The sequence below is a fragment of the Bos indicus x Bos taurus genome, chromosome 13 (assembly GCF_003369695.1).
Source record: "Bos indicus x Bos taurus breed Angus x Brahman F1 hybrid chromosome 13, Bos_hybrid_MaternalHap_v2.0, whole genome shotgun sequence".
NCBI lineage: Eukaryota > Metazoa > Chordata > Mammalia > Artiodactyla > Bovidae > Bos > Bos indicus x Bos taurus.
The window spans coordinates 39,321,192-39,349,121 of record NC_040088.1 but is presented as its reverse complement, the minus strand read 5'-3'; the positions used below and the strand labels follow the sequence as shown (position 1 = coordinate 39,349,121).

At 37.3% G+C, this 27,930-nt stretch overlaps 1 long non-coding RNA gene across 1 annotated transcript in view; it reads left to right on the top strand.

The window, feature by feature from the left end:
• Positions 1-26,067, top strand: part of LOC113903399 — a 49,827-nt gene extending 23,760 nt beyond the window's left edge. The window contains exon 3 of the long non-coding RNA XR_003514098.1: positions 23,109-26,067. This is a non-coding gene — a long non-coding RNA (uncharacterized LOC113903399). The remainder of the gene's footprint in view (positions 1-23,108) is intronic.
• Positions 26,068-27,930: the final 1,863 nt, after the last annotated feature.

Below are 27,930 nucleotides of genomic sequence, written 5' to 3'. Positions count from 1 at the left end.
TGTCTGTTGAATATAAACTGCCCTAAAGTCACACAGAACACACACAGAAGTTGCTCAGTCGTGTCCGACTCTTTGCGACCCCATGGATTGTAGCCCACCAGGGCCCTCGGTCCATGGGATTTTCCAGGCATGAATACTGGAGTGGGTTGCCGAAGTCACAGTATCCGGGAAACATGATTGCAGAATGAGGAGTGTCGCTCTGTAAGACTGTCCTCTGACAGTGAGACACCACTGCCAGGCTCAGGGCCAGCGCTGAGCCTCCCGCAGCCCACGCCTCACTCCCAGCAGGTGAGCATCTTTAGCAAATGTGCAGGAAGCTCCTCCTTTACGGTGACCTCAGACATGGGCTGTTAGAAACAGCGTGATGCTTTGGACAGATCCCTAACCAGAGTTTAAAAATGTCCAGTTGTCTTAGTGCTAAGATGGCCTGCTGCCTGGTTCGTAGAGTAACCTCATTGACTTAAAGCTAAGGGTACAATTGCCAAATGCCAGGCTTGATGCTAGGTGCACAGTCGTGCATTTATCCATTGAGGAATAGCGATCACAGGAACTTTATATTTCACTGACATTATCTACATTTTACAGACAGGAAAGCTGAGGCTCAGAGAGGTTACAGACAGAAATGTGGAGATCTCAACTAGGAAGTGAAGGAACTGGCCAGCAGAGTCTTTTCAGTACATCTGCTGGTTTCATGAAAACTGTGTAATACCTACATGAGAATTTCAAGAATTTGCTCCATTGGATAAGGAATCTGTAAAAATCTTTAACTGTCTCTTTGCTACCATGTACCCAAAGACACATAGCACTGTCCTCTGAGCTAGCCACATCCTCTAAGTGACCTGGAGCCAACATTAGTTCTCAAAACCACGTGCGTTTCCTCTATCTCTGTCTATCCATCTTTTTCAAAGCGCTCTGTGGTACTCCTGTTCCATATATTATCAGCAGGCAGACCAGAATCACATTCAGCAGGAGCTCAGCTTGGATTACAGATGTGCTGACTCAATCAAAACTCTCAAACTCAACAGCTTCCCTTTAAAAGAAAGTGTATAACACTTCAAGGAAAGTGCAATTTCAGCCATCGCTTCATCTAGTACAATATGAAGCTGTAGTAATGTCCAGTTGGATTAAGAAAAGGGAATACTCTGTTTAATTTTCCAAGCAAGTGACCTGTGATCCTGCTTTATATTAAAGTTTCTAGAAGGTATTTTCTTGTTTATAAGTGCTTAAGACTCACTTTTTTCCCCCTTTGGGAAATCTTCTACCAAACATAATTACTAACATTATATGCTAGACTGAAATGATGAAATAAAAATCAATTATGCAATTCAAAATGAATGTTCTGCTACTTTTACAAGAGGAATTTTTTGTAGCAATGTTCCCTATTCAGTGAGGAGGAGAGAGAGAACAAATAAAGACCCATCCTTCAATTTACCAATTAGAAGGGCACAGTCTTGACTATTTCCAACAGTAAAGCTCATTGCTTAGAAAACTATACTGTGCAAATAAGAGGAGCTAAGAAAGTCAGTGGGAGGTAACTCTAAAGCTTATTTCAGTTCAGTTCAGTTCATTTCAGTCGCTCAGTTGTGTCCAACTCTTTGTGACCCCTTGAATCACAGCACTCCAGGCCTCCCTGTCCATCACCAACTCCCGGAGTTCACTCAAACTCACGTCCATCGAGTCAGTGATGCCATCCAGCCATCTCATCCTCTGTCGTCCCCTTCTCCTCCTGCCCCCAATCCCTCCCAGCATCAGAGTCTTTTCCAATGAGTCAACTCTTTGCATGAGGTGGCCAAAATATTGGAGTTTCAGCTTTAGCATCAGTCCTTCCAAAGAACACCCAGGACTGATCTCCTTTATAATGGACCGGTTGGATCTCCTTGCAGTCCAAGGGACTCTCAAGAGTCTTCTCCAACACCACAGTTCAAAAGCATCAATTCTTTGGCACTCAGCCTTCTTCATAGTCCAACTCTCATATCCATACATGACCACTGGAAAAAATATAGCTTTGACTAGACAGATCCTTGTTAACAAAGTAATGTCTCTGCTTTCTAACATGCTATCAAGGTTGGTCATAACTTTCCTTCCAAGGAGTAAGCATCTTTTAATTTCATGGCTGCAATCACCATCTGCAGTGATTTTGGAGCCCAGAAAAATAAAGTCTGACACTGTTTCCACTGTTTCCACATCTATTTCCCATGAAGTGATGGGACCAGACGCTATGATCTTCGTTTTCTGAATGTTGAGCTTTAAGCCAACTTTTTCACTCTCCTCTTTCACTTTCATCAAGAGGCTTTTTAGTTCCTCTTCACTTTCTGCCATAAGGGTGGTGTCACCTGCATATCTGAGGTTATTGATATTTCTCTGGGAAATCTTGATTCCAGCTTGTGTTTCTTCTAGTCCAACATTTCTCATGATGTGCTCTGCATATAAGTTAGATAAGCAGGGTGACAATATACAGCCTTGACATACTCCTTTTCCTATTTGGAACCAGTCTGTTGTTCCATGTCCAGTTCTAACTGTTGCTTCCTGACCTGCATACAGATTTCTCAAGAGGCAGGTCAGGTGGTCTGGTATTCCCATCTCTTTCAGAATTTCCCACAGTTTATTGTGATCTACACAGTCAAAGGCTTTGGCATAGTCAATAAAGCAGAAATAGATGTTTTTCTGGAACTCTCTTGCTTTTTCCATGATACAGCGGATGTTGGCAATTTGATCTCTGGTTCCTTTGCCTTTTCTAAAACCAGCTTGAACATCAGGAAGTTCACGGTTCACATATTGCTGAAACCTGGCTTGGAGAATTTTGAGCATTACTTTATTAGCATGTGAGAAAGCTTATTTAGAATATGCTATTGTTATTTTTGGGTTTCCGTAGTGGCTCAGTGGTAAAGAATTCACTTGCAGTGCAGGATATGAGGGTTTGATCCCTGGGTAGGAAAGATCCCCTGGAAAAGGAAATGGCAACTCACTCCAATATTCTTGCCTGGGGAATCCCATGGTCAGAGGAGCCTGGCATGCTACAGTCGATGGGGTTGCAAAAGAGTTGGACATGACTTAGTGACTAAACAACAACAACATTGTTATTTTTATTACTCTATCGCCACCACCATCCCTAGTGAAACCTACAGACAGCTGTTACCGAGTGCAAGCTTGTACTGTTTGCCACGCAGCAGGTCAGTAAGTCAAGAGAATAGTGACTATATTCAAAAAGCCTCCTGAGAAGATGATGGCCTGGTGTCCCAGAGAACCAGCTCACCTGTGCTACGATACAAGCTTCTTTTATACTAAAAGGAGAGGGGGTGTGGTTGGTTGCTGGTGCGGGAATCCTTTGTTTTTACAACCATCCAGGGAGATATGATCACAATATTCCTATAAACCTCCAAAACAAGTGAGTCTCCCTTCTGTAACTTTTTATATATGTATGCATGGAAAGCTCTTATACCTTTAAAGGTCAGAGCCTTGAGAATGGGCTACCTTGTATATTTCAAGCTATAGGCAACATTCTTAACTTGTAGCAAAAACAATAAAGTACAAAGCTTTAAGTAAAAGAAACAGATCCAATATGGAGTCAGACTTGTTCCTCTCTATTACACAACCAGTCACAAGCTCCAACTAAGCTTTTCCAAATGAGGCAACAGCTTAAGCTACAATAATTGTTTTGCTTTGCTTCAGTATCTTCTGTATAAAAACCTCTCCCCAAGTCTTTCCTATGGAGTTCTCCTAAACACCTTTGGTTTGGTGCTGCACAATTTGAACTGATGCAAGCTCAAACTCTTGAAAAAAATTGTAATATGCCTTATCTCTTAATGCTATTAATCGACCACTTTCCAAAACAGTGATTTCACACTTTCTGAATGGCAGCCCACTAACAAGGAGCAAAACTTTCCATATTGCAAAATCCAGATTCTCTAATTTTCCCTAGAAAAAGACGTCAGTGAAGCACAAGAAAATATCAAGTCAAAGACATTTTGGGTAGATAATGCTAAGATGTTTATTTTATAACAAGATAAGGAGGATGAATAATTTTTGCCTTACATGTGCACGTTAATTGGGCAGTTAATTAAAACTGATAAAACATGATGAAAAAATGCAAGATGACACCCCACAATACGGATTAACCAAGTCACAACAATTAACTTGAAAATGATGAATGTACATTATTTAGCGCAAAAAGAGAGCCATCATTTCAAACTCTCACTCAAGACATTATTGATACAAACACAACCACAGTGTATTTTCTGTTGATATCCTGCAGATGCATCTGTAGGTATTCCTCCATGCTCTTGACAAAGAAACACTGAATTCTCTCCCAATTGGTGAAGTAGCCAGATTTTCCAGTAGACCAGTTCATTGAAATCCTCTAAAATTCCAGAAATGTGCTAATTTTGGTTCAATAATAATACATTTTAACAAACTTTAATAACTTGGTGATTAAGTTCTGAATGAAAAGACCTCATTCTATTTGTTTAGAATAGGAACACCCTTTAGAAAGATCATGAGTCAAATTAGGTTATTTGCTGACAATCATACAAGATGGGAGTGTTTGGCACAGCTATTTCACCATATGTTTTATAATTCTTAAAATGTCATCCAAGGAAGAAAGAAATTGTGTAGACTGCCATGAGATGATAATTGCCTTTTTGGAGGAGAATGCATAGTCAAGAACCAGATCCATATCAAAAAATGAAACATGGTTTATATTACCCCCCTACATTGATCACATCTACCAAATTATTTTGTGAAGTCACAATCAGGAAATAAGTTTTTAATACAAAAGTCATAGCCATCCAATTGCTTTAAAAAAATCATGTGTTTTTTTTTTTTTTTTTTCTGGACAGAGAAGGGAAGTGGGTGACAGGCTTTCCCTTGCTTCTACATTACCTATTGGGACCCCTGGTGACTGGGCTTTTCTCTTGTCTTAGGTATTCTCTGCTTGTTCAAAGGCCTTGGAAAAGTTTGATTTACAGGAAGAGCTGTGCAGCAATCAGAAAAGAGGACAAAACAAGTTACGTCTCAGTGTTAGAGTAAGCCAGTAAAAGGCACAGGAAGAAAAGCCTAGGAGATTGGGAGTTGGAGAAGGTGTTTGCTCCCAGAACAGTTACAGAATAGCAACCTCCAGGACCACTCAAAGAAATGTTGACTCAGGTCAGTCATTCCCTAGGATTTCAGTAGCTTAGTGCCCAGGTTATAGGAAATGGAAAAGAAAAGGGCACAGAATTGACAGAATAGTCCCAATGATCACAAGTAACATTGTCTTTTTTCGGTGCAAAAATTTCCAGCACAGATGTGCCCATGAGAAAATTCATCTAAGTAAGAAAATTAGACAGTTCCCAGACACTAGTGAGATAAGGTGTCACTTGTCAGAGCAGGAGCCCTTTGTGAGTGGTGTGGGGGCAGGGGTGTCAAGAAAGAACAAGAAAACATAAGCATTTTTAAAGCAAAGAAACCAGAAGTAGGGGAAGAAAATTTAACAGCTGCTGTTAAATTTCACACTTAAGTGTGAAACGTGGGGGAGAGTGAGAGATGTCTGAAGAATAATTTTGGAAATTTTGGATGTGTGAATGACTATGTCACCCCCTGATTCACCACTTCAGGAAGATCTACAGTAAATAGATGATTTTTCAAGGATATTGGTCTTAGAATATGATTTCTTTTGAATGTGATGTTGGGCTGAGGCTGATTTTGTCTGGGTTACATATATGTTTATTGGGAAAGTGTCTGTAAAGAAACATTTCCAGGTACGGTAAGGACCACAGTCACCTAAACATAAACTCATCAAATCCTTGCCCCAGGTCAACCAATCATTTCACGTGCCCTTATTTTGTTAATGGTGACACTAATTTCCCAGCAACAGAACAGTGTCAATAGCCTCCTTGTATTCTCCTGAGATTGCTAGTTTATTAGTATTATTATGAGCAGTGAATGGAGAACTGCTGATGGTTTAGCGTTGAATAAGTATGACATTTGAGTCCAAGTTCTATTATAACCAACATTAGCTGGTCAGCAATGACGTGCAGTATGCAAGTTCTTCCAGTAACTGCTTTCATGGAACACTGCTATGGCATCATTTTCATACCCTTAGTATATAGCAATATTAGTGAATTTAATTTGTATTGAAGATCACTTATTAATTATTATATAATAAGTGAAATGTTAAATAAATGCTTCAAAGCTTTTATGCCAAGGCTAAACAGATTGGTTCAAAATTGGGAAAGGAGTACGTCAAGGCTGTATATTGTCACCCTGTTCAGAAATGTGCTGTTAGATATTTCTAGAATGCACGGTTCCTAATCAATCAATTACTGCTTCATAATCTTGGTTATTGGTTCCTGTTGGAACCTACCTGATGTAAAAGTAGAGAAGCCAGGAGTGATACAGGAGCTGCAAAGAGGAAATTAACTCAATATATATTTGGCAGATTGGTCACAAACGTCATGTTCAGACATAAAAGCAATATATATAAAACATGAAAAAAAGAAGAAAGGTTAAAATCAATGGGTAGATAAGAGATACACACTTTCCTACATGAGGATAAATAAAACTGTTTTAGTTAGAAAAGTTCATGATTGTAGTAAAAGTGATGTAAATTGGTAGCCATTTCCTTCTCCATGGGATCTTCCTGACCCAGGGATTGAATCTGTGTCTCCCAGGTTGCAGGCAAATTCCTTACAGTCTGAGTCACCAGAGAAGTCAACTTTTATTAAAAAATATACAAGCAAGAAAATCAGTTGGTCTTCATATAAATAAGGATCCAAAGACTTCTTGCGTTTTTAAAAGACTAGTTTGATTCCTAAAGCACGTGTGTGTGTGTGTGTGTGTATGTGTGTGTGTGTTAGTTGCTCAGTTGTGTCTGATCTTTGCGACCTCATCGACTGTAGCCCACCAGGCTCCACTGTCCATGGACTCCTCCAGACAAGAATAGTAAGGTAGGTTTCCATTTCCTTCTCCGGGGGATCTTACCCACCAGGGATCAAACTTGGGTCTCTCGCATTGCAGACAGATTCTTTACTATCTGAGCCACCAAAATATCCTAAAGCATATTCTACTTCAAAGCATATTTGCTTTTTTTCCAACCTATAAACTCACTGATCCAATGTAATCATTCTTACAGAATAATGATGTGAAAATAGTTTTTATAAAAGAACAGGTATAAAATTATCAGGAATGGCAATTTCTTTTGAGGGATTAATACATTGATTTCATAATGGCATGTTATGGAGAAAGAAAGAGGGAAAGATAGAGTTAGATAGGTTGAAGGATAGATAGACAAAGAGAGACAGAAAGATGCGTGGTGGAGAGAGAGAGAAAAAAAGAGAGAGAGAGACAGAGGCAGAGTCTTAATGGTTCTCATTAAATCCAAAATCAGAACAAAGACTGAAAAATTGACAATAATGCACGTTGGTTGATTTCTGCTCTGAAATTAGCAGAACTGGCAGCTGACACGTCATCTATTTCAAAGTCATTGCAGGCAGAGAGGTTCTTAACTTCAGTGAAGGTAAGGCTTTTAGCAAATCTCTTGCATATGATCAATGATTGTTTAAGAATTACAGGCTGAAGATAATCACCCTGTACGATCCATTAGAGTTGGGGCCTTTTTTCCCTAAATGCTTTTAGAAATAGGAAGGGCATCATATTAATTCTCCTTGATATTTCATTAGTTTCATGTCACTTGTTTCATTAGTTATATGCTATTTCACATTGGTGTCAATGACACAATGCTAATTTCTTGACATGTACTTTTTTATGGTCTTCATGAATTGTGCTCATTATGGAAAATGGGCTGAATTTTTTATCGGTTTATCCTGAATGAATGATTATAGTGAAATAATTCACTTTGGAATTGTTGCCAAGAAGATACTTTTGCAAAAGTGTGTATATTGCTGTAGAAATTGTTTGTTGAGTATAAAAATTTACAGTATTTGACAGACAATAAATACTAATGACATAGTCACCATCTTCACTGAAATTTTCTTCCCTGACTACTGTCTTAGAAAATAAAAGCAATTTTTACAATCTGATCTATTCAAAAGACTCTTACTTTTAAAAATTGCTAACATCAGTGACATTTTAGAAGGTGGAAGAAAGGCTTTGAAGAATTTAGTATAACTTTGCTTATAAAATATATGAACAAAATTTGGCATCAGTATTTAGAAGGATATAAAATTGTTACAGTGCATTAAAACCTTGGAATAGTAACTATACTGGAAAACATTTTGGCTGTTTAATAAAATATTAAAGAGTTGTTATATGACTTAATCCATAGAATTGAAACTATAAGCCCATACAAAAGCTAATAATGCATGTGAATTGCATTATGCTTAATCACCAAAGAGTAAAAACAACACTAGCAGTTATCAGTGAGTGAATGGAAAATCAGAAAATGGTGTGTCAATATGATGAAATATTATGCAGCTATAAAAAGGAATGAAGTACTCATACATGGGACAACATGGACAGACCTTGAAAATGTTATGCTAAGTGAACACAGTCAAGCGCTGATAGCTATACATTGTTTTATTCCATTTTTATGAAATATCCAGAGCAGGCAAATCTATGAAGGTAGAAGTATACTCGTGACTTCCAGCTACTGGGGAGGGAGGTGAACAGGGCTTGACTAACTGCCAGTGGGCATGTAGTTTCTGTTTTGGGCAATAAAAATAATCTTACATTTGACAGTGGTGTTGACTGCAAAATCCACAGAATTTAATGCCTAAAAGGGTGAATTTTACAGTATATAAATTTGGCCTTAAAAGTATAGGAACAAGTGAAAATGACTGAAGATTGATTAATGTAAAATAGCTAGAGTTAGGATTCCACTGATATCTTGGTCTGGCATGTTTCCCATTAGATTGTGTTAAAACAAAACTAAGATTGGGATAGGAGGAAGATTTTTTTTAGGTCCATACTTGGGCATGCCTCTGTCCGTCTGGGTTTGTAGAAGTCTGGGAGACACAGAATGTGCAGAAATAGAGGGAGTGAAAATGAAGCAGAACTAGATATTTAGCAGAATGAAATAGATTTTGTTCTTTAATGTTTGAAAAACACCCCAGATTCCTATTTCTATTTTCCTTTTCTAGACTTCATACCTTTCTGGTAATTAATTAGAAAAGACACATTTCTCCATTTGAAAGAAAATACCCCCAAATCCCAGAGTCATTTCTATATTAAGGGTAAGTACATAGATTGTCAAAGAATAGCCATTATATTGTTATGAGTTGCCAACTGAACTTAAAAGCTATTGGGTTTTGAATTTTGTTTGTGCTTGGCAGAAGCCAGCTTCTTTCTTCAAAGAAAAAAAACATCTATAAGGGGTTTATGAGGTTGTCTGAACATCAAACAGCTCTCATAAAAATATCTTTGGATGATTTAAATATAAACAAATAAAAAAGATTTTAGTTTTCTTCTAATTATTCATGAATTTAACATTTCAAAAGCAAGGCTGGTGGAGAGGGTAAAGTGGAAAACTACTACATGAAGATTTATTTAGAATATTTTGCAAACCTTTGATGGGATAATGAAGAAAAACAATTTTCTTTAAAAGATAAGCATTGCAATGATCAATATGGCTACAATTTCTTTACAGATAAGGACCACTGGAAAGATAATTTTCAATTTGACAGCTGAATAAATTTCAACTTGTTGAATTTGAGTTTGAATACTTGTTTTCTTGCTTTTATTTGGAACAGACATAATTAAACTTGAATCCATGCAGCGGTCAAAGTTTTCATGCACGAAGTAAAAATATGACACATCACTTTCCTCATCCTAAATTTTCCTAATAGTTTAGGTAGGAAAATGTGATTTTTTTTCTGAATACATTTGGAAAGCTCTATATGGAATTAGAATTTTGTAAACAATATAGTGAACTTTAGTTTGCATTATTGCTGTTGTGTAGTCACTAAGTCGTGCCCAACTCTTTTGTGACTCCATGGAATGTAGTTCTCCAGGCTCCTCTGTCCATGGGATTTCCTAGGAAAGAATACTGGAGTGGGTTGCCATTTCCTTTGCTAGGGGATCTTCCTGACCCAGGGATCGAACCCTGGTCTCTTGCATTGGTAGGTGGATTCTTTACCACTGAGCTACCAGGGAAGCTCAGTTTGTAATATTATGCTACACCGAAAGAACACACTTATTAGATAAACCATATGTTTGATTCAAATACATTCTACTCAATATGACTTTTTTTTTTGTTAAGTGTGAAAGGAGGGAAAAGAATATATTAGTCCATTTAGAAAAAGAAAAACAAATACCATATATTAATGAATATATATGGAATCTTGGAAAAGGGGACCAATGAGCCTATTTGCAGAGCTGGAATAGAGACACAAAAGCAGAGAACAGACTTGTAAACACAGCAGAGAAAGGAGAGGGTGGGACAAGCTGAGAGAGTAGCACTCATATATATACACTGCCATGCGTAACACAGATAGCCAATGCGAAGTTCCTTATAGCACAGGGAGCTCAGCTCGGTGCCCTGTGACCACCTAGAAGGGTGGGATGGAGCGGGGGTGGGAGGGAGGTTCAAGGGGAAGGGGATATATGTATACTTATGGCTGATTCATGTTGTCATACAGCAGAAACTAACACAACCTTGTAAAAGCAATTATCCTCCAATTAAAAATGAAAATAAAATAAAAACAAGTGCATCAGTTAGTTTAATGAATCGGCACATTATGCGAATTCTACATGTCGGCCTCAGAGGTCCTTCTGCTTCTGAACCAGCAGCTATCTGGCACAGTCTGCATCTGCTGAATGCATCAAGCAAATAACAGATACATAATTAGTCATTAAAAGTGTGCTTGCATCAGATTGTAATTGCATTTGTTTTGAGTCAAATGTCCTAAGTGAGAAAATGTTTATGTGGAAAAATCACTGAAAATGATAAGGGTTGCAGGTAGCAGGAATCTAAGTTGTCTACCATTTGGATAATTCATGGATACAAGCAGGATCAAAACCAATAGCAAAAATGTATCTTTGTTGAATATTGGTAAAAAACAGAGATTAGATGCAAAATCGCTGGAGTGCACTCTCTCTGTAATCTGAGGGTCTGTGATTAGCCTTGTGTATTTGCTGAGTGTCCTGCAGAACATTTAATGTATACAATGCATTCTTGCCTCAACCAGAAAGCACATGTGTCAGACTTCGCTCCTCCTCAATATTCCCAAATCATCTCCTGCACCGAATCAATGAGGGTAACAAAATTACACAATACATGTAAAGGAATGCACGTGTCCAGGCTATTTCTGTTGACTTTACAGGACAGTACAGTACTTCCTTAGAATTATTTTTGCTCAATTTTTCATTCTCACCAAATTCATAGGGAAAGAACATGTGGTTGATTAGAATATGTCCCTTAACATATACACAACACTATATATAAAATAACCAACAAGTACCTACTGTATAGCACAGGGAACTACTCTACTCAATATTTTGTAATAACCTATCATGGAAAGTAATCTGAAAAAAATATATATGTCTGAATCACTTTGCTGTACACTTAAAACTAGCACAACTTTGTAAATCAACTAAACTTGAATAAAATTAAAAAAATATATATGCCCCTTGCCTCCACCTCCTCCAGCATTTTTGTCAAGCTTCTGGGGATTTAGAACAATAGGAAACTAATTGCAATTGTCAATAACATATAAAATATGTCTTTTGATATGATGTGGAATTATATTTTTTATTTGTTTTTGGCTGTGTCTTAGTTGCCCCACACCATGTGGGATTTTAGCTCCCAGACCAGAGATCAAACCTGTGTCCCCTGCATTTAAGGCAGAGTTTTAACCACTTCCTGGGGAAGTGCCAGGAATTGCATTTTTATGAAGAAAGGAAACATTGTGATTTTAAAATTTTATTGTTGTAATGACTATCTAAGTACATTTTTAACTTAGTGTACATAAATCCCAAATTATCAGTTCTCAAGAAAAGAAAAAAATATATATATGTGTGTGTGTGTTTAATTTCCTTAATAATAAATGAAAGTGGAGCAACGAATTTTAAGCCAGATAGAAATAAAGGGTGATTTTGCAACTGGGGAGCTTATGACCTTAATATGTCACTGTTAATTAACCAAAAAAAAGTCTTATAAGTTTTAGTTAAGTGGTTTCTGCTTATTCTTTTTGAATTTCATCATGGAGCTAACAGTGTCATTAATCATGTAATTTTAAGTGAGCATAAACTCAGAAACTTTGAGAATGAAAAATGAAGAGAAAATACCCCCAAATCCAATGGCAACAATGACTTCTACAAAAAAAATTTACTAGAAAGGAAGCCTTTACACATGCATATTGAAATTGACAATATGAGGCAATTTAGGGAGCTAAATTAAATCAACTTCATCAGTCTGCGAGAGTGAACCAACAGCCTTCTTTGACAAATCCAGCTATTATTAAACCAGGCAGTGTACTCAGCCAGTTACCAGCTCAACTCTCAGAATGCTGGTGCCATGAAGATAGAGAGAAAATGTATTCTGTGAGCATCAGAAATTCAAATTTAAATTCTTATGTATAATCGGGTAGCAACTCAAATATTCCAGTTACTTGATTATCAGAGGTGAAGGCAGTTCAAATGCCTTTTGGTATGTTTTATCAATTCACATAAAGCTAGTACCTGCTTCCATCAATAAAAAAGGTGAAATCTTGAACCTAAACTATTGTCTTATCCTTCCTGGTACTGTCATTAAAGGCATCAATTCAATAATGGGGAAAAACAGTAGGCTTGGACTTTGGTTAAATGTAAATTTTGGGGATTATTTGATTTATTCATTGTATTTGTTTCATTCAAAGGGAAAAGAGTTGAAGATGGTAAATCTTAATTTCATGCTGCTGCTGCTGCTGCTAAGTCGCTTCAGTCGTGTCCCACTCTGTGACCCCAGAGATAGCAGCTCACCAGGCTCCCCTGTCCCTGGGATTCTCCAGGCAAGAACACTGGAGTGCCAGCACCCCACTCCAGTACTCTTGCCTGGAAAATCCCATGGACGGAGGAGCCTGGTAGGCTGCAATCCATGGGGTTGCTAAGAGTCAGACACGACTGAGCGACTTCACTTTCACTTTTCACTTTCATGCATTGGAGAAGGAAATGGTAACCCACTCCAGTGTTCTTGCCTGGAGAATCCCAGGGACAGCGGGGCCTGGTGGGCTGCCGTCTATGGGGTCGCACAGAGTCGGACACGACTGAAGCCACTTAGCAGCAGCAGCAACAATGGTAATAGAGGTAACTGATTACAAAGATGTCTTTTTGGCTGTGACCGAAAGGAACATTTCAATTCTAATTGTAGACAAATTAAATACACCAGGGATTTGGCACCTGACATTTCAGCCTGAGGAAGAAACAATGTATAATTTTCTCTTGGCAGACTAATTCTGAAGAGGCCTCTGTGTGTGTGTGTGTGTGTGTGCATGTCTGTTAAACAGGAGGTAAATGCCTTTAGAGCATGAGATAAACATCTTTAGAGCATGAGATAAACACATAGCACAGCACCTTCCACCAAAAAAAAAAAGCGAACTGCAAAGGAAAGCCACATATTTAATCTTAGATTTTCTATTAGCCACATGAATGAAAGGGAAAAAGATAAATGGGTGATATGAATTGTAATGATAACGTTTACTTATCCCAATATATCCAAAATAGAGCATTTCAAGAAACAACCAAAAAACCTTATGAGAAAATCCAGTGTGTGTTTTACACTTATTATTCAGTTTGGTCCAGCCCGTGTTTCTAGATTTCAACAGGTAGTGATGCCTAATTAGATGGCACAGGGACACAGGTGAGCAACTCTAGGTTTATTTGTGGCTTTGACACCATCTCAACCTACACTCATCCCTGAACAAATCACCCAAACATTATCCCTTCTTTATTCCACCTGTCAAAAGCGGGATTACATTTCCAACTATATAAAGTAGATTATGACCTAGAGCAATAGTAACAATAAACCTTTGCAAGGTTTTCAGACCTGACCTATAGTTATAATAGTTCTCCCAAGACCTGATGATCATTACTCATTACTAAATGTCTTTAATATTGTGATTAAAATTTGTTTTTTTAGGGCTGTGGGGTATAACTTTGTCAGGAATAAACCCAATTAGCTTTTACTATTTGTTTTCTTTGTGACTATGCCATGTGGCATGTGGGATCTTAGTTCCTTGACCAAGGATCAAATTAGTGACCCCTGGAGTCTTAACCACTGGACTGCCAGCAAGTCCTATCGATTAGCTTTTAGAAAAATGTCAGATATTTGTTGTTTACCTCCAATTCATTTTTGCATTGTTCTTTACTGACAGAACACTGCTTAAGAATTTGTGGAAGTGACTTAATCCCCTTCTTAGGGGTAAATCCTGTGATCCCCTGTGAGGTTGGGGTTCCCCAGTGAAGAGGCTGAGAGGGGGAGCCCTGTCTCTGCAGGATTTATTGGGAAGGTCACTCTTGGTGACCCTCTCTCAGGCACTGATAAAACAGGTGTGAGTCCCACAGGTGTAATTTGCTGAATGAGAGTGACAGACAGGCAGACAGAAACACACACACACACACACAGGACAGAAGGCAAACAAACTAGGGTACATAGTACTGATAGCATGTTCTGAAGCCCTGAGAATATCTAATTACAGTGTGTTTTCAAAACTGCCAGGTCTGTAAGAGACTAAAAAGTGATGAACAGTCAAGGTGCTGGTATAGCAATGGCTTTTATTGTCATTTCTTTTGCTGTTATTAAAGTTGAACAATGGTCTTTAGCAGCATGCCTGTAAGGTTGAGAATTTTAATCCCCTTTTAAGATGAGAAGAATGAATGAGAGGGAAATAGTTCAATCCTTTCAACAGATTAGTAGAATAGATTAGAGAGCAGGTAAGTGAAATGGCTCAAATTGCCTTGTAAGTCAGTGGCAGGACTTAAACTTTAGAGCCTGAGCAGGTATTTTTTATCACTTGGGTACCAACCTCTGAGCTGTGAGCATCTACATTAATTGATAGAGACTCTAGCGCAGGGATCAGACCAGGCTTTGGGAGTCAAACACATCATATTTGTTTCCCCGCTATTCCAAAAAGTTTAACTTTTATATTTCAGTAAGGGACAAAATGGGGAAATAAGGTAAAATGCTATAAACCTTTGTTTTTGTTTGTTTTGTCACTTTTTTTAAAAAAAAGGTAAATACGTGCTCTATTTTGTTGCCATGATGCTGGTCTTGGGTTTAACTCCTACTTGTTTCAGCAAAGATGGATTCTCCTCTCCAGGTTTATTACTTAAATAGTTATTCACTTGAGTAGCTGTGTTTCTGAAGCAATTTTGGTCATGTCACTGGACATGGTTAAAGTCAGACAGGCTGACAGGGGCCTTTCCATGTTCCTTACTACGGGTAATTGCTATTTCTACAAATGTCAAAAAGCACCATGTTTTCAAAGAGCTGTGAACACTGTTGTCAATTCAAGGACAGAAAATGTGCAAACTATTTCAACGCTTTATGGGTATTGATTTAGGAATAAACAATAGGAATCCATAGTTAATACTCAGGCCTCTTGCTTATAAATCCAGTGGCTATAAGCTGTAGACATCCATTAATTGGAAGGATCTAGAAAATGGCTAGGAGAGCATTGCCACCCTTCTTCCAGAGAAGAGTCATGATTTCTTTTAATCGTTCATTATCAAGCCTGCCAAATCGTAAGCAAACAAGAAAATATCCTAAACGGAAGCCATATTTCTAGTGGGCTCCTGTGTTAACATTTTTTGCTCAGAATGTGCTAATGTAATAAAGAAAGCTTGAGTGGCAGTTACGTCCACAAGAGAATTATAATACAGGCCAGAAGCTGAGACTCAGTGGCTGTTGGTGGAGACGTGGATTTCTTCCTGTGGTTTAATGCTCCGACCAGCCACTATTCAACCAGCAAAGACTTAAAGCAAAATACTGCTATGTGCTCACAAGGGATAGATTTCGTTTCCCCCACTACTCAGGGGAAGATAAGAAACCCATCTTCCAGGCTAGAAGGGGAGGTGACCATTTCTGTGCACAGGCGTGGAGGGAGCTGCTTTGGAGATTTTCACTCCTGGAAGGCAGGTGCCGGGCAGGCTCCATCATGGGCCACACTGGTTCCTGCTTCCTGAAGGCAGGCACTGAGGCCTCTGCGATCTCCGAGGACCACTGATGACACCTGGAGCAAGGGGATGCTGCCCAGGTCAGGGCCAAGCCTGCCCAAGGCCTCATATCACAGAGGGAAACACATCATGCTCAAAACAGAACACTTCCAATTACAGTGAGCAGACCTTTTGGTCTGGAGGTGACCGCTGCCCAGACCTCTCCATTTAAAGGGGAGCAAAGCCAGGATCCACCTTCCCTGAGCCGGCAGGTTCCTCCTGTGAGGCTCATAATTTGGGATGTGCATCCTGAGGAGGTAGAAAAGCCCTGGAGAGCTGAATCCATTTACCTCAGACTCTGATTGGTGTGTGTGCTTTGGGCCCCTACTGGTTTTGACAACTGAAGTGCAAACAAAATGATACAGAACCTGGATCATTATTTTCATCAATCATAAAACCTATACTGGATTCTATAGCCTGGTCTGGTTCAGACTTTGCAGTAAAAATGAAGTAGGAGGAAATGAACTCTGCAAGGAGAATCCACAAACCCCACTGTGTCTCTGGCTGTGGTAGGGAATGATTAAAAAAAAAAAAAGGTAGACAAAACTTCATACTTTCTTCTATTGCTTGAAAGTCTTCACTGTCTTGCCCTATTGTTTCAAGCATAATGTACAGTGTAAATTTCATGATTTTCTGTAAAAGTAAATTTTGCAGATTTTTTGTGACATCTTGGATCAACTCCATGGCCCATTTTTATACTGGTTTAATCTTTTCTTTATTAATTTTAAATAAGAGCATTAGCTCTTTGCCTAAGAATTATATTGCATTTATTACAATTTTTGTTTCTCTTATGACTTTGAGATATTTTAAAGTTAAAATGTTTCTATAATTTAAGTTATATATTTTGTCTATGGCATGTGTATTAATGTCAAGCTGAGAAAGTGCTTCACTCCATCTTTTTATTTAGAGATAAAATGATACCACATTTTCTTCTAAAACCTTTGTGGTTTTATTTTTAAAACTGTGCTACTTAATTCTCCTGAAATCTATTTTCATATAAAAAATGAACTATAAATCCAATTATGTGTTTTTTTAAAGAAAAGGTGAGACTGTTTCTCAACCACATTTATTGAATATGGGATTCAATATAAGATAAATATGCACCTAAATAAATCCAATTGCTTGCACTAAACAAAACAAAAACATATTGTCAAGCAAGACCATGCAATGGGGAAGGAGGAAAAATGATATAATTATGGGAACTTAAAGTTTTGCACTCAGAGAATATTATCATTACTATTATATATTATTAATTAATATTGAATGTTAATTTTTAAATGGGGAGCTGATAAATAGGAGGAGGATGAAGAGGTCAAAAAAGGAGGTGAGAAGTCAGCCTTAAACCTCTAACAATAATTTGGGATTAAAAGCTGTATGTAAAAAATCCATTAAATCTATTGAATAAAAATATACAGGATCCTAGGGCTTCCCAGGTGACACTAGTGGTAAAGAACCCACCTGCCAAAGCAGGACATGTAGAGCCATGGGTTCGATCCCTGGGTCAGGAAGATCTTCTGGAAAAGGGAATGGCAACCCACTCCAGTATTCTTGCATGGACAACCCCATGGACAGAGGAGCCTAGTGGCCTAGAGTCCATAGGGTCACAAAGAGTCAGACACGACTGAAGCAACTCAGCACATGTATACAGGATCCTGATAGTTTTGGGGTAGAAAAGAATGAAAATAATTTATTTCAAAAGAGTGAAAATAGAAAATTCAAATGGTTTTTAAAAGTTAAAACAACAGATAAGAAGATACATTGTATATCAGAGGAAAGTTTATTATCTATTGGAAATATGCTGAGTTTTTAGTGCAATGCCTGACTTGGATAAGTGTGCAAGAGGTAATTGACAGTGTCATGGTCGCTGTTGTTACTGTTCAAAGTGTACACTTTTAGCTTTATTTTTTAAATAAAATATTCACATTTACTTTATTAATTTATCACTTGATAGACACTTTAACTGTACTATTTTGCTATAATGAATAACACTGTTTTGAATATTCATGTACAAATTTTCACGTAGACATGTTTTTAGTTCTGTTGGATATGTACCTAGGGGTGGAACTACTGGGCCATATGGTGACTCTATGTTTAACTATCTGAAGAACTGAAAAACTGTCTTTCCAAAATGACAGGACCATTTTATGTTCCCATCAGCAATGTATGAAGTTTCAATTTTCTCACGTCCCTGCTAACATTTGTTACTGTCTTTTTTACTTATATATTATTATATATAAGTATTATATATTATATATATATTATATATTATTATATATTATATATTATATATATATTATATATAAGTATATAAGTATATACTTATATATAATATATATTATATATAAGTATATATATATATTATATATAAGTATATATATATAATATATATATTATTATATATACTTATATATTATTATAATTATAAGTAATTATAATAATTACTTATTACTTATTATTATTTACTTATTACTAAATTACTTATCGATAATAAGTAAAAAAGAATATGCCCGACAATGCAGGAAATGCGGGTTCAATACCTGGGTTGGGAAGATCCTCTGGAGAAGGTCGTGGCAGCCCACTCCAGTATTCTTGCTGGAGAATCCCATGGTCAGAGGAGCCTGGCAGGTTACAGACCACAGGGTTGCAAAGAGTCAGACATGACTGAGCAAGTAAGCACAGTGAGTGTAAAGTAGTAGCTCACTGTGGTTTTGGTTTTCATTTCTCCAACAAATAATAATACTAAATGTTTTTTTTTCAGATGTTTATTGGTCATTTATATATTGACTTTTAAAAATGTATTTTCAAATCCTTTGTCCATTTAAAAAATTGGGTTATTTGTCTTTTTTACTGATAAATTATAATAGTTGCAAATTCTAAGATTTATTAGTATTTCATCCCATTCTGTGAGTTGTCTTTTTGCTTTCTTGACAGTATTTTTGATGCACAAGCATTGTTAATTATTATGAAATCTAATTAATCTATTTTCCTTTTGTTGCTTGTGCTGTTGGTATTGTATCTAAGAAACCCTTGATTAATACAAAGTCACAAAAATTAACATCTGTGCTTTCTTTTAAGAATTTTATAGTTTCAGCTCTTACATTTATGTCCTTGATTCATTTAAGGATTTTTTTTAATATGATGTAAGGCAAGGGTCCAATTTCATTATTTTATATGCAGATATCCGTTTATTCCAGCACTGTTTGCCGGAGAGGCTCTTGTTTCCCTATTGAATTGTCTTGGCTCCCTTGTTGAAATTAACCATGAATGTAAAGATTTATTCATAGACTTGTGAGTCCATTCCATTTATGTGTATGGATATCCTTTTGCCAGCTCCAACCTTCTTAATTGCTATAGTTTGTTTGAAATCAAGAAATGAGTTCTTCAACTTAGTTCTCCTTTTCCACCATGGTTTTAGTTATTTGGAGTTCCTTGTGTTTTCTTCACTTCATATTAATAAATGTTTTATTTGGATTATCTTAATTTACCACCAAACAAATACATGTTCTCCAGCTGGAGGGATGTATGTAAGTATCTCACATTGCTTGAGAATGGAATGTGAAGTCAAGTGGGCCTTAGGAAGAATCACTACAAACAAAGCTAGTGGAGGTGATGGAATTTCAGTTGAGCTGTTTCAAATTCTAAGAGATGATGCTGTGAAAGTGCTGCACTCAATATGCCAGCAAATTGAAGACTCAGCAGTGGCCATAGGACTCGAAAAGGTCAGTTTTCATTCTAATCCCAAAGAAAGGCAATGCCAAAGAATGCTCAAACTACCGCACAATTACACTCATCTCACAAGCTAGTAAAGTAATGCTCAAAATTCTCAAAGCCAGGCTTCAGCAATATGTGAAGCATGAACTTACAGATGTTCAAGCTGGATTTAGAAAAGGTAGAGGAACCAGAGGTCAAATTGCTAACATCTGTTGGAACATCAAAAAAGCAAAAGTGTTCCAGAAAAATATCTACTTCTGCTTTATTGATTATGCCAAATCCTTTGACTGTGTGGATCACAATAAACTGTGGAAAATTCTGAAAGAGATGGGAATACCAGACTACCTGACCTGCCTCTTGAGAAATCTGCATGCAGATTAGGAAGCAACAGTTAGAACTGGACATGGAACAACAGACTGGTTCCAAATAGGAAAAGGAGTACATCAAGGCTGTATATCATCACTCTGGTTATTTAACTTATATGCAAAGTACATCATTCGAAATACTGGGATGGATGAGGCACAAGCTGACATCAAGATTGCCGGGAGAAATATCAATAACCTCAGATATGCAGATGATACCACCCTTATGGCAGAAAGTGAAGAGGAACTAAAGAGAAGAACAAATAAACAGCCTCTTGATGAAAGTGAAAGAGAAGAGTGAAAAGTTGGCTTAAAACTCAACATTCAGAAAACTAAGGTCATGGCATCTGGTCCCATCACTTCATGGCAAATAGATGGGGAAACAGTGACAGACTTTACTTTTTTGGGCTCCCAAATCACTGTATATGGTGACTGTAGCCATGAAATTAAGACACTTGCTCCTTGGAAGAAAAGTTATGACTAACCTAGACAATATATTAAAAAGCAGAGACATTACTTTGCCAACAAGGGTCAGTCTAGTCAAAGCTATGGTATTTCCCAGTAGTCATGTATGGATGTGAGAGTTGGACTATAAAGAAAGCTGAGCTCCAAAGAATTGATGCTTTTGAACTGTGGTGTTGAAGAAGACTCTTGAGAGTCCCTTGGACTGCAAGGAGATCCAACCAGTCCATCCTAAAGGAGATCAGGCCTGGGTGTTCATTGGAAGGACTGATTCTGAAGCTGAAACTCCAATCCTTTGACCACCTGATGTGAATAACTGACTCATCTGAAAAGACCCTGATGCTGAGAAAGATTGAAAGCAGGAGGAAAAGGGGATGACAGAGGATGAGATGGTTGGATGGCATCACCGACTCAATGGACATGAGTTTGAGTAATCTCTGGGAGTTGCTGATGAACAGGGAGGCCTGGCATACCACAGTCCATGGGATCACAAAGAGTTGGACATGACTGAGCAACTGAACGGACTGACTGACTGATCTCACATTGTCTGAGACAATCTGCACTGATGCTCAGTATCTTAGTATAATTAGGTGTCTTCCTTTTTATCCCCAAGGAGTCCTATTTTGAAAAGCAAATACTTGGGCAACCTCATTTTAGGTCACATCGGAGCTGCAGTTCTTTCAATATCCAAGTAGGGAATTGAGTATGTTAGAGAAGTAGGCACAATCCATTATCCACTCCAATTCCATGGCTTTTGAACCTATCCTTACTTCAGCTTTTTGAGATAAACTTATCAATCATTTATAATGTCAATTCATCTCTCATAGGATATCCTCTGAGTTAAAGTAAAAATCGATCTTTTAACTGACTCTCTCCCTTAGGACAAAGCATGGAGAAAATGTTTATTTAATTTCTCATTTTTATCTCCCTAAGATTATTACATTTGGAAATGCTTTAGAATGTGTGTTAGTTGCTTAGTCGTGTCTATTTGCAACCCCATAGACTGCAGTCCATGGGATTCTCCAGGCAAGAACACTCGAGTGGGTTGCCATTTCCTCCTCCAAAAGAAACTATAGAAAGAAAGAATGTGAAGTCACTCAGTCGTGTCTGACTCTTTGTGACCCCATGGACTGCAGCCCACCAGGCTCCTCCATCCATGGAGTTTTCCAGGCAAGAGTACTGGAGTGAGTTGCCATTTCCTTCCCTGTGCTTTAGAATAGTATTAATATTTAAATATTTTCTTATTATGGCCATAAGAATTTACATAAAATATTTACACTTAGCAAATAAGCTTTTTAAAATCATACTCAACAATGTGCTATGCTGTGCTTGCTTGCTTGGTCGTGTCTGACTCTTTGCTACCCCATGGACTATAGCCCGCCAGGCACCTCCTCCAGGGGATTCTCCAGGCAAGAATATTGGAGTAAGATTTCATGCCCTCCTCCAGGGGATCTTCCCAACCTGGGGATCAAACCCAGGTTTCCCGCTTTGCAGGTGGATTCTTTACCAACTGAGCCACCAGGGAGGCCCATACTCAACAATACCCAGCAATAAATAACAGTCAATTAAATTTTAGCATTGCATTCATCAAGTATGATACAGTAACATAGACAATAAAGATAAATTTGGCAAAGACTTTAACCATGTAATCGACCTTTTAAAGTGAGTAAAGGGTGGAAAAACACCCAAGGCGAAGTATAAGAAGAGCAGTTTAATACTGTAGAGCAAATAAGATGAGGAATTTATAGCTACAGGAATTTGTGTATAGGTTGTTTGGTTTTACTTTTTACTTGGAAAATTAAAAATTATGGAGGCCTGGAAAAATATATGAATACATAGTTTTCTAATCCAATAATTGTGAGAAGAATGTTTGTGAAATAGAAATCAAGGAAGAAATATTAGAAATTTCTATTAAATATTTTAATTGTATTGGGTTTTGGTTTCCTATCTGTCTTTGGACATTGACTTAGAGAAGCGTCCTTCAACATAAAAAAAAAGTAGCTAAATAACAAGACATTATACAGCAACTTACAAGGGGCACTGGCATGTCCTGTGATATGAAGAAATAAAAAAGTGAAAGTGAAAGTTGGTCAATTGTGTTGGACTCTCTGCAACCCCATGGACTATATATTCTTTACCAACTGAGCTATGAGGGAAGCCCTTAGGTTAAATAATATTGAACCTGTTTTCCTGTGTGTGGGGGGAGAGAATTTATGAAATAAACAACCACCAATGTTGAGTACCTGAGGCACATTCAACAAGATTTTGGATCACTGTGTCATTTTAAAACTCTAAAACTTATTTGCTTATTGCAAAAGTCTTGTTTTATTTAAGGGGACAAGTGTTTTTATATGAAAGAGAAAAGATGAAGAAGGAGAAGAGAGAACGAGGATGCATGGCTCTTTTGTGTCTTTTCTTTTCTGTTGGGAATATTTTGCTTCTGTATTTCAGACAATTCACCAGTGGATTCTCAACAAGGTCAAGAATGAAAGGAACGTAGGTGCCCACTGTTAGAGAAACCCGGAAGAAGCCTCAGGATCAAGTCATGAACTTAGTAAACACTTACGTTTGCTTTTGAAGACTGTGTTAGTGGAAGTGTGAATTGAATATGTATTGAGTTCCACAGTTTTTCAAGTTAAAGGTCACTTCTAAAGCAAAAGATTTCTCCCTGACTCTCCCCACTCTACACACATTCTCTCTCTCTCTCCCTCCTGTAAGGTGACATTTGTAGATAGACAAAAAGATTTAGTTTCCAGAATTTATGTCATGTACTGAATGTCTTAAAGAAATGCATTGCAGGCCATCTAATTTCACATCAGTGATGATATTAGGAAGAAATGGCAAAGACTGATAAGGATTGAAGGATGGTGTATAAATAACCTGACCTGAATTACCAAAGAGATATTCTGAGGTCATTTATACAGTAGAATAAAAACTAGTGTATTATACTGGGTTGGATAGAGTGTCTTGCTCACAAAGAATTAAAATTCACTTTATTACTCTATGTATTTTGAGAAGTATGACATTTCTCTTAAGTAAAATCTACCTTGCTCTAAAATATATCATTGAAAAATTATTATTATATAGCTAATATATTTAGAATAAATGCCTATCTTGATCAAACTATAGAAACAACTCAACTAAAACAAAAATATTCTATTCAAGCAACCAAATGGTCATTTATCCTATATAAGCCAACGCATAGAGACACAGTCATGTTAAAAGTGTAGCCCTTATCCACCTGCAATTAGCTTTGTGGTAAAAATGACACCCTACTCAGTTATTCATTCATGATGGAAAATGCACACAAAAGAAATTTGGGAGCTAGAGATAGCTATTTCTTTTTATTATGGCACTTGAGTCTACTGGTTAATTGTTAGATATAATACCATTCACTGCCCCTGGAAACAATGACAACTTTCTTTTCCACCTCTGCAATTGCCTCATGAATCAAAGAGCTCTGGTAGGCTGCAAAAGTAATAATAATAAAAATGCACCATAAATCTCTCTAAGCAATTATCATATTTCATGCCTTATTATTAAATGGAACTTTGAATTTTTCAACTTAGGTAGAATGATGATTTTATGTTGCGTAAAATGTCTTTCATGCAAATGTATTGCAATATGATATTTGGGGGGAGGGCACAGGAATTCATAAGGGGACTCACCTCATTTGTGATAAAGAAGGCTGAAGGCAGGTGTGTATACTGGTCCTTCAGTATACATTCCACCTACATTCCATCATGCCTGGGCAAGCAGTATTATCCCAAAGGAGGCAAGTCCTTGACTTCCCCATCAGCTCGTCTAAACCATTGTCTTGGAGAAACGTATTCAGGACTATTTTACTATTCTGCATCAAGACTGAAAACAATATGAAAATATACTGCTCATTTCCTTTTTTATAGCAACCCTAAGGTAATCCTTAAGAATCACAACTTGTAGAGAGGGAAAATTACCCTTTCATGAAGCAAAATAAAACTTTTGACAGTTGATTTTGAAACACATCTTTCTTATGGGAAATTAGAGTGGGGACATTGTGAGATACAATAGACAGTGCTCTTAATAACATCATGAAGCAGCAGCAAGATGGGCATCTACAGTAGTAGATTGGTTCTTGTATTTTGAATAATTTCCCCTTGTATATATAATGCTTGCCAAAGTCTGAAAAGCGCTGCAACAGATGTTAATAAATGCTTTTGGGTTGACTAAATTTTAAAAATTTTTGCATGATTATTCACACATGACAAATTAGAAACTACATGAGATAACACTATATATATGGTCCCTTTTCTCTTAAGCATTCAAATCTAAGACCAAATTCTGAAAACAAAATAACCAGCGGAGGTCATATTTCAGTCTAGAGTAGATACATTTGAAGAATTCTAGACAAAGCTTTATACAAATAAAGATTCATACTGTGTGAGTCATGGTGTCTGCCAATATGCTACTTCATATGGATAACAACAGTAATATCACAAAGGCTTTGGAAAATCTTGAAGGGTGTGGTGGGTATTACTGCCCACTGAAATTGTGTGTGTGCTTGTGTGTGTGAGAGACACAGAGAGAACTAGAGACAGAGAGACGGAGAGAAAGAGAGAGACCTCCACCCTTAATAAATGTATACAGTCAATGTTATTTAGTTTATGGAAATCCATTCTTCTACTAGCATGGTAGAACTGAGACTCAAATTTTACATGAGGATAATTCTCATTATATTTAATGGGCAATTTTAAAGATTGGAAAGTATCATTTAACGTTATAAAATTCCAATTAAATGACTTCAAAAGAGTTGTTATTCTTGTAAATTTGGTTGAAGGATATTGTGCTATAACAGCTTTACATGAATGTGATTGTATTTAATTCCTACCACTGCTTTGTAATATATGCACAATCATCCTTACATAAGGAAATTAAGAGGTAATGAATTCTAATACCTATTACTTGCCAAAGAAAACACTGTCTGACTTTGTAAAGGTACACAATTTTCTTAAAAACATCAATAATACTTTGAATAGGCAACTTACATATTATATCTGTATATGTGACTTATAAATATATATGAAGTACTCAAATCACCCATAAATGCATGTTTGTTATTATTGGTCTCCTCTTTTATGTTCTTAATGATATATCATGAAATTCAGTACCAAAGCAGAATAATACAAACTGTGACACACAGGAATACAGTTCTTTATCAGATTCTCGATGCCAGGAGGTTAATTTGGAGGGCACTGAAACTTTTAAAAGAACTAGACTGAACCGTTACCTTATGAAGTGAATGCACACTGGTTTGTCATTTGAACAGATGCTGTTTGTCTCTGAGTCTCTGCCTGACCAGTAGAAGCTGTTGGTCAAATTAATGAACCAGGCTTCTCTGGTGACTCAGATGGTAAAGAATCTGCCTGCTATGCGGGACACCTGGGTTTGATCCCTGGGTTGGGAAGATCCCCTGGAGAAGGGAATGGCTACCCACCCCGGCATTCTTGCCTGGAGAATCCCATGGATAGAGGAGCCTTGTGGGCTACAGTCCAGGAGGTTGCAAAGAGTTGGACACGACTAATGATGCTAAAGCTAAAACTCCAGTACTTTGGCCACCTCATGTGAAGAGTTGACTCATTGGAAAAGACTCTGATGCTGGGAGGGATTGGGGGCAGAAGGAGAAGGGGACAACAGAGGATGAGATGGCTGGATGGCATCACTGACTCAATGGACGTGAGTCTGAGTGAACTCCAGGAGTTGGTGATGGACAGGGAGGTCTGGCGTGCTGCAATTCATGGGGTTGCAAAGAGTCGGACATGACTGAACAACTGAACTGAACTGAACTGAAGCTGCTAACACACAGTTAATGAATCACTCCTGCAGGCTAGCAAAGCACCTTCCATGTTTATTTTATATAATGCTCGTCACTATAGGGAAACTACTTACTCACCCCAATTAGACATTAGCTACAGGTATTGGTCTTCTTAAACATCTTCCCTAATAAGGATTTATTGCAAGATGAATACTATAGAAATTAAAATAATTGTTATGCTTGAGACAGACTCCCTAAGCCTGCAAAATTCTTACTATACTAACCCACTTCTTGAAAGAAATTTGTGTGCATATTCTACTCAGTTATTAAGATAATGTATGTTTATTATGAAATGCTAAACATGTGAGGAGAAAGGAAAGCAACCTGTAATTTCCCCGCCCAGAGATAACATTAATAGAATGAACACCTGTGTACAGACTTTAAAACTAGGATTCTACATTCCATTCTGTTATTACTTGAACATTTGTCCTTGCTAATACATGTTGTATGTCCTCTAAATTCTCATTTTTCTGACTTTATCATCATTTATATGGCAGTTTTCAGCTGTTAGACATTTAGCTTATTGTTTATTTTCCACTCATATTATAAAATGTGATAAACATATTTTGATGTAAATCATTACATTTATTTCTTATTTCTTTAGGGCATATTCCTAATGGTATTGCTGGGTCCAAAGATATAAATATTTACTGTTTTGATCTATATTGACAATTGCCTTCCATAATGTTTGCAGAACTTTGCAGCTTTGTCATCAGTATAAAGATGCCCATTTTCCAACATTCTTACTAACAAGGAATATTGCCCTTTTCAATCACGTTGGTTTGGAAGCAAAACTCATGTTTTGCTGCTTTTAAAATTAGAATCTTTTATTGTTAAAATGATACAATATTTTCATGTGTTTGCTTTTCCCTGTATGTATCATCTGTTCATACTTTGCCCCTTTTTCTATTGTAGTGTTGACACTTTTCTCATTGACTTACATGGAAGTTAAATAAAGGAAGAATAAGGACAATGGTATTGTGTGCATTTTAGACTTTGTATTGTGAGCATTCACTCAGGGGCAAGCTACACATACTAAAGATCAGGAAGTAGCCGATTGGTAGAGTCTGTGCACAAGTAACTGAGATAAAAATTTAGATTCTTTTATTTAGGAAAAAATCCCAATCCTTGAAATACACTTGAGAAGTGAAGGCACAGCCTGTTTTAAACCATCTTGTCCAGGGTATTTTAAAGGATAAAATAGCTTCATAATAATAATGATAATGTAAATAATAGCTAACATTTACTCTGAGTGTATGTATGAGGTACTTACCAAGTTCTTCACATTCTCAGAACCATCCAATAAGCAGGCAGTCTTTCTATTTAAATTTTATAAACAAAAAAGCTGACCCTTGTAAGGTTGCCTGAATCTTGTATTAAATTTAACTCATGTACTTTGGAGAAGGCAATGGCACCCCACTC